General features: G+C 39.5%; 1 pseudogene; it reads right to left on the minus strand.

Moving 5' to 3' along the window:
* Positions 1-4,827: 4,827 nt before the first annotated feature.
* Positions 4,828-6,375, minus strand: LOC147374265 (stress-induced-phosphoprotein 1-like; annotated as a pseudogene).
* Between the last annotated feature and the right edge of the window lie 2,120 nt (positions 6,376-8,495).

The following is an 8,495-nucleotide window of genomic DNA, read 5'->3' on the forward strand; positions in this document are numbered from 1 at the left end:
TTGTTGGTGTACCTCAAACCACATATTACAGTCATAATGCATGTTACATGCTTTGTTAAGATGGAACAGGTATTAAATGTGTACAAGATGTTTTGAAAGAAAGAGTGATCACATTCATGTAACTTTTATTACAGTGTATAATAATTGTTCTATTAACCATTATTACAGTGTAGTAATTATTCTATTAGCTATTATTATTAATCTCTTACTGTGCCTGATTTATAAGTTAAACTTTATCATAGATATATGTGTATAGGAAAAAATATAGAGAGAGTTCAGTACTGTCTGCAGTTTCAGATATCTTCTGGGGGTCTTAGAATTTACCCCCAAGGATTAGGGGGCCTGCTGTAATAATCACTGTAATTTCAACATTACTATAGCCCCCACCCTGAGGATCTTTTTAATGCAGATAAACAGGAGCTATATCTGTAAGTAGTCACAGCAGCAATAGCAGCCAAAAATAATTTGGCTTCTGTGTATCACAGAGGCAGTTCTGAATGCTTTCCAAATGTTAATTTATTTCTCACAGCAGTCTTTTGAGGCAGGCATCATTATTCGCATTTTATAGAATGACCTGTTTGCGCGTCACTGGACTAACCACACTTTCATTGGACTAACAGGTTTTTTTTTTTAATTTTTTACTTATTTGTTTTTTAATTTTGGCTGTGGTGGGTCTCCAGTGCTTTCTCTAGTTGTGGGGAATGTGGACTCTTCATTGCAGTGCACAGGCCTCTCGTTGCGTGGATTCTCTTGTTGTGGAGCACGGGCTTTAGGTGTGTATAGGCTTCGGTAGGTGTGGCACACGGGCTCAATAGTTGTGGTGCACGGGGGCTTAGCTGCTCCATGGCTTTGATCTTCCTGGACCAGGGATTTAAAAATTTTAACTCTTTTCATCTAATGATATAAAATCAGTTATGAGGATAGCCCTATTTTTTCAATGAACTTCATTAACTAGAGATGTTTGGAGGGTCATGCATTGAGAAAAGTATCTTAAGCAGAATGTACATTTAATCTCTTTTGAAAAGAAGTCATTTCAACTTGCTTATGAAAGAAGTAATGTTTAATTATTCTGGACACAGAGCAGAGTGTTTGGGTGTTGTTTTTGTTTTTTAACATAACTCTCAGTGACTTCTGGCTTCTCCATTTTGGTGACAATTTGCGCTGGTTACCTAGTGCAATTTACATTCTGTTAAGCACAGAAGATAGAATAAACAAATTACACTTTTGAATTAATTGTTCTATAAGTCGAGTAATTCTAAAAATGAAACTGGTTCTAACCAGTTTGGTATTTATAAAATTTGCCGCTTTAGCAACTGTCATACTATGAAAAGATCTCATTTTATTAACTATTATTTTATTAAGGACAAATTAAGTATGAAATGTATGCTGAGTTATAAAGAGCATAGAAATGACTTCTTGGCTAAAAAATGTACCCTACCAGTCTGACTTGGGCCCAGCTAATAGCTGGAAAGGGTCAAGCATTAAATCTGTATCTTCCATCAATAATTCGGCATCATGTTCCATTTTATACTATAACCCATTTTCCTACATTTCCTTCCATCCACTGCTCTTGAAAGGAGGAGTGAAGAGAGGGAGATGAAGGGCTTAGTGTTCCTGTGGGACTGGTCCAAACTGAAGACAGTAATGGGAGATACTAGCGGACTGGGCCTCACAGAGAATATGATGAGAAAGATTAAATGCTTTGGCAAGTGAGCTGGGCACAGTCCTTCATCTTGACTTTCCCACCCTTCAGCCTTCCTCTAGAGGAGCTCCATATTGTCCTGGCTTCTGATAGGATCCATGCTACATCCTGCTGATTGTCACATTTTTAATACCAACCCAAATCTCTCTTCTGAACTGCAATTGGATCTCACTGCCTGTTCAACACCTCTAACATGAATATCTCTGGAGGCATGGGTTGCAGCAGTGAACAAAAAAGCAAAAAAGAATCTATCATCCGAGAATTTTTATTCTAGCCCCTACTCAAAAATCTCCCAAACAGAGGGGATATGGGTGTACCTATGGCTGATTCTTATTGACATATGACAGAAAAACACAAAATTCTGTAAAGCGATTATCCTTCAATTAAAAAAGTAAATTAAAAAAATAAGAAACTTTCTAGACAGAAATCATATACTTTAAACATGTCTAAGTCATTCAGTTGCACTGGCTAAAAATCACATCTCATTAGTTCTACATTTAAGGTGTTTTTCCTCTTCAGTGCCAACGCAATTATCCAAGAAAGCCATCATTTCTCTTCTAGGCACCTATAAAAGATTCCTAATAGTCCTCCTCCATCCACTTTTGTTCTCCCCATCACTAAGCCAAATGGTTACTTTATTTTCCAAGAGTGGTCCTTTAAAAGTGCAGGCTGATCATAGCAGTCCCTTACTTAAAAATATTTCAAATACAATTTGAATAAAATTCAGAGCCTACCAGACTCAGCATGACCTGGCCCCAGCTTCCTCTGTAGCTTTCTCCCCTTTATGCTCTAAGTTCCAGACACAGTGACATTCTATGAGTTCCTAATTATGCCAAAATCCTTTGCACTCTAGTGACACACTTCTTCCCTTTGTCTCTGTTAACTCCAAATTATTATCAGATTTCAGGTTAAGCATCATTTTTTGCTAGTCTACAATTCCTGCCGACTACTTGTCCCTTTATATGTACATTTGTAGCACTTTTTTTTATATGCTTGCCAGCATTGTAATTACTTATGTGATGATCTGTTTAATGTCTATCTTTACCATTAGGCTGTAGCTCCATTAAGGTAGGAACTTTATCCATCTTTTCCACCACAGAATTTCCAGTGACAATCACAGTGGGATAGTAGGCACTCATTGAATATGTGTTATATTTATTCAATGTAAGGAAAGGCTTCTATAAGCCAGTATTACAACACTAATAAGAGGTTATTATGGGAAAGGAAGGAATTGTACTAGAGTAATTATAAAAACTAATTTAAATAAAATTTTTATTTTCCAGATAAGAATAGTGAATAAATACAAAATGCTGCAGGGGAAAATGAGTATTGATAGTGCATAACCTATAGGAACACGACATACATTGTAGCAGCCCCAGCCTGGATAGAATGAGAAGGGAAATGTCATGAAGGATGAGAAGTGACTTTTGTATTTATGAAAGGAACTGCAGACTGCATAGTGATTATAAATAGGACTTATAGGGACCTTCCTGCACCAGGTATTTTGGAAACTATGATCTGCATTCAGATATTCAGATGTGGTGGAATACATTTGTTTAGGAGAATCCCAGGGATGGCGGAGCCTGGTGGGCTGCCATCTATGGGGTTGCACAGAGTCGGACACGACTGAAGCGACTTAGCAGCAGCAGCAGCAGCAGCAGCAGCAGCAGCAGAGAGTAGTATAAAATACTTGACTGGGGAGGGTAGGACTCTAGGCAGCTGGTATGTGGAAAAGGCAGAAAACACTGAATAGTTTGCCCACGGGTAGATGCCCGTGAAGATTTTTCAATCCAGTTTAGAGTGCATAAATATTTCATAAACTGAAAAGCTTTAAGTTTGAGAGTGGTCCTATACTGTAGAACGTGATTGACTCTTGCACAGATCTCCTGTTGACTTCAGATTTCAAGAGAATCATTACTTGCTGTGCAGTAATGATTTCATGATCAGAATATTATGTCTCAAGGCTTAGAATCTTTTAAATTATTCAAAAATCTTCTGAAAGTTTTCTTTTTCAGCCTCAAAGACGTGGTTTATTTTGTTTTGGGGATGAGAACATGTGTCTATAATTCTGAGAGCTTGTTCTTTTATGAAAATAAATCAAAATAAATAGGTTATACATTTGGGAACATGGTAAGAATGTTTCCTGTGTTTTAATCCCAAAATGTTGAGTAAAACATTCAGAGTCTGTTCGTTGCCAAAAATTACATCAGTAGACCATGAAAGCTCTACTAACATGGAGCTCCTAGGTCAACATTAAAAACAGTTGTGAAGTTTTAAGTTGCTTTTGTTAATCAGTTGCTTTTTTTTTCCCCCAAAGACAACCTTGATCATAATGCACCTTCTTTCATTAATTAAGCTATGATAAGATCTGAATAGACTTCTGGTTTCCTATTTCCTGTAAAAGACCTAAGGTTGAACAAAGATATATTTTGTCTTTCTCTTGTCTGGTATTAACAATAAACAGAACGACTTTTTCTTTCCTGCTTTTTTTAAAAAAATGTGTAACCAGGCCTGACTGGCTGGTTCTGTTGGTAAAGGGGTCATAGAGTTTATAGTGTGAAGACAGTTGGGACCTGAGGTTGGAAAGAACAGCCTCCCCCTTTGCCTGGTGGGTGGCTTTGATGGTAAAAGAATCTGCCTGCAATGCAGGAGACCCAGGTTTGATCCCTGGGTTGGGAAGATCCCTTGGAGAAGGGAATGGCTACCCACTCCAGTATTCTTGCCTGAAGAACTCCTTGGACAGAGGAGCCTGGTGGTCTATAGTCCATGGGGTCACAAAGAGTCAAGGACACAACTGAGCGGCTAACGCTTTCACTCCCTGCCCACCGCCACCCCCCAACCCCACCAATCACCAACTATGGCAGAGCAGCTTGGACAGTGACTGAGGAGCACAGGTGGGAGACATGAAATCTGGGGGCAGCAAGAGAGACAGTGTTAGTGCAAAAAGGGCCGAGAGGCTACATGAATAACTGGAGTACAAATCTCTGTCTTCCACATTGGTCTCTATAAACATAGAGAGATAAGTTGTTCTCCTTTCCCTGTCTGTCCCTTCTGCTCCATGCTGCTTGCCACAGTTCTGGCTCCTTTTTCTATGTGAGGGTGAGGGGAAGGAGATGAGTGAGTCATCACCCGATTGCAATCAGACCCACCTCCATCAGCTTCTGGAGCTTCCACATTATTGCAGGATTCTTTAAGTGTCTGCTGAGTGCCAGGGTTCTTCAGCATCTGTTCCAAGTTAAGCCACATGGCCAGGTCACTCATCTATTGCACCTTGGCCATGGCCTATCTCTTCACATCTTCAAGGCTGTTGTGTTGGTGGTTCTGTAACACCGTGTAGCCATGGTGACTGTCAGCTACCTGCTTACAGTTGGAGTCCAGATCTAGTGCCTTATAGTGGACATCCATGCCTTTTGTATAGTCTTTTGTTGATTCTTAGGGCAGATGCTTTCCATGGATAACCCTTGGTGAGAGTCAGTTCTAACTGGATATATTTCTCACAGTCCTTGTGTTCAGCTGAAACTCCAGGAGTTTGATGGAGCAGGCAGCTCACTTGCTGTACAATTTGGTGTCTCTCAGATTCCCATTTGATGGTTTCTGGCCTGGGGATAGTCCCCTTTCTACATATATTCATTACCTTTGTTCTGGGTTTATGCAGTCCAGGGTTTGGTGCTCTGCCAGAGACTTGTAGAAATGGATGGCATCCATACACTTTCCTTCTATGGAGTAGGCTCTTCCAATTTGAGTGTAAGGTTTGGCGATCTGTTGGTGATACTCTTCTCGCTTGTTTAGCTGCTCTTCAAAGGCCTTCTCACAAATCTCCTGACTTTCACTCTGGTCATCCTTTGTGGAGTACCTGGCTCCTTGATTGGTCGTGTGAGTCATGTTGGTGGGGTCTTGGTGTTGGCTCTGTTGTACTATTTAAGGCTGAGTCAAAGTTGTTGTTTTTTTTTTCTTTCTCTTACAGGCATGCTTCCCCAACTCTTTTTCCTCCAGTGCCTGCTTCTTATTCTCTGGAAGATTTTCTTCCATTGGCTCTGGCTTGGTCTCCTTTTTGGGAGAAGATGGTGGTGGTGGAGGTGTCTCAGCTTCTTTCTCCTCATCCATACTGCCCAGATCACCTTGGAGGAGACACTGAGGATAGTCATGACCTACGGATCTTGCAGTTTTAGCCCGGGTCAGATGGCCTGTTGTGTGTTGCCCTATCAGTTCCTGGTAGGTAGGATCCATGAGCAGTGTCCTTGTCCTGGAATCACTATCCAACTTCTGGTATAGATCAGACATGATGAAAGGATTCTTGAATTTCCTCTCTGCTGACCAGGGCTCCATATTCTGTAAACCATCTTTGAGCTGAGGATTGAGGATTACTTGCTTCATGTTTAAACTCTTGTCATAAGTTTGAGTGGTGGTTTTTGAATGAGTTTAAAAACTCAAGAGCTACGGCTTTTGGGGAATAGAGCCCTTGCCCCAGTCAGGTTTTAAGTCAACAGTTTTGTCACCATCCTTGTAGCCTTCTGATGATCACCTTTCTTGGTGAAGGACACAGAGCGATTGCTGGAGAGCACACGGTCTGGGAACCCAACTCACTGTTTGAGGGCAGCACTGTGGTGCATCATCCTTGTTGCCAGCACTCAGGGCCTCGTCACCTTTGGCTTTAACTCATTTATCTTCTCCATAGCCTGGCCTCGCCAAACCCATTCAGTAGGTTTGATCTGCTCTCGTTCTCAGCCTAGAACTTTGAAACAGATAGTTCCTAGATACTCTGGAAAACAGTTGGGCAGTTTCTTAAACTAAACATGCAACTGCTATAACACCCAGCTGTTACACTCTTGGGTGTTCATCCCAGAAAAAATAAAGACTTGTCCTCATGTAAAAACATGTAAATGAATGTCTATGACAGCTTTATTTGAAACAGCCAACAACTAAAAACAGATCAAACTTTCCTCAATGGGTGAATGGCTAAAGAAACTGGAATTCATATCCTTGACTACTATTCAGTAATAAGAAAGAAATGGATTATTGATACATGCAACAATTGGAATGAATCTCCAGGGTATTGTGATGAGTGAAAAGAGTCAATCCAAAAAGGTTAGCTACCATCTGTATGATTTCATTATATAACATTCTTGAAATGACAGAATTATACAAATTGAGGAGAACTTAGTAGTTGTCAAGGATCATGGGCAGGACAGGGAGTAGAGTGGTAGGTACAGTGAGGAAGGGAATTGAGTGTTATTAAAGAAGGGCAACCTAGTAATCCTTGTCATGTTGAAAATATTCTGTGTCTTTGTTTATCCCTCCACTTGCCAGTGGACATTTGGATTATTTCCAGTCCTTGGCTATGATGACTAATGCTGCTGTGAATATTCATGTACAAGTCTTTATATGGACATACATTTTCATTTTCTTGGGTAGTTGTCAAAGTGTGAAATTGCTAGATAGTTGTGGTGGTGGTGGTGGATTAGTCACTAAATTGTGTCCAACTCTTGCAACGTCATAGACTGTAGCCCGCCCACCTCCTCTGTCCATGGGATTTTGCAGGCAAAAATATTGGAGTAGGTCGCCATTCCCTTTTCCAGGGGATCTTCCTGATCCAGGGATTAAACCCAAGTTTCCTGCATTGCAGGCAGATTCTTTACTGACTGAGCCACCAGGAAAGCCCCAGAGAGTTGTAAGTTAACTATAATCATAGTAAGCTAATATTTAACTTTTGAAGTGACTGCCAAAATGTCATTTTACATTCCTACCAGCAATGTATGAGGCTTCCAGATTCTTCTCATACTTGCTAACATTTCATATTGACAGTCTTTTACATTACACCACTCTGATAAGTTTGAAATGGTATTTCGCTATGATTTTAATTTGCATTTCTCTAATGATTAGTGAGGTCTTCCCTGTAGCTCAAATGGTAAAGAGTTCTCCTGCAGTGCAGGAGACCAAGGTTCGATCCCTGGGTCAAGAAGATCCTCTGGAGAAAGGAATGGCAATCCACTCCAGTATTCTTGCCTGGAAAATCCCATGGACAGAGGAGACTGGCGGGCTACAGTCCGTGGGGTCGCAAAGAGTTGGATACGACTGAACAACTTACACTACTAATGATTAATGATATCAAGCACCCTTTCATGGGCTTATTAGCCATTCATATATTTTTCTTAGTGAAATGCTTTTCAAATCTGTTGCTCATTTTTAAATTGGGTTACTTGAATTCTTATGATGGAGTTTTAAGTGTTTTTTTTTTTTAATCTATTATGGATATCAGGCATATAACTTGAAAATGTATTCTACTAGTTTGTGACTTTTTATTAATGGTGCTTTTTGAAGAGCAAAAGTTTTTAATTTTATGAGGTCTTTCCAATTTATTAATTTTCTATTTTATTGATCATGATTTTGGAACAAAAAGGATTCCTAAGAAATCTAGCCCAGTATCACGAAGATTTTCTCCTGTTTTCTTCTAGAAGTTTCATGTTTTTAGCTCATATATCTAGATCTGTGATCCATTTTGAGTTTATTTTTCTGAATGTTATAATGTTAAGATCTGAGGTTTTTATTTTCATATGGATATTCAGTTATTTTAGTACCATTTTCTGAAAAGACTTTCTTCTTCCTATTGAATTCCTTGGCATTCTGTTGAAAACTGATTGACCATAAGTATAAAGGTTTATTTCTAGACTCTCCTGTTACTTTTATCTACATGTCTATTCTTAAGTCAACACTGCAATGTCTTGATTATAGCTTTAGTTGGGAGTTTTGAAAAAAAAAGTGTAAGGTCTCTAACTTTTGTTCTTTAAAAATTTTA

This window comes from Bos grunniens, chromosome 4 (assembly GCF_055505025.1).
Source record: "Bos grunniens cultivar Pamir isolate PY7600 chromosome 4, Bosgru_T2T1.0, whole genome shotgun sequence".
NCBI classification, from domain to species: domain Eukaryota; kingdom Metazoa; phylum Chordata; class Mammalia; order Artiodactyla; family Bovidae; genus Bos; species Bos grunniens.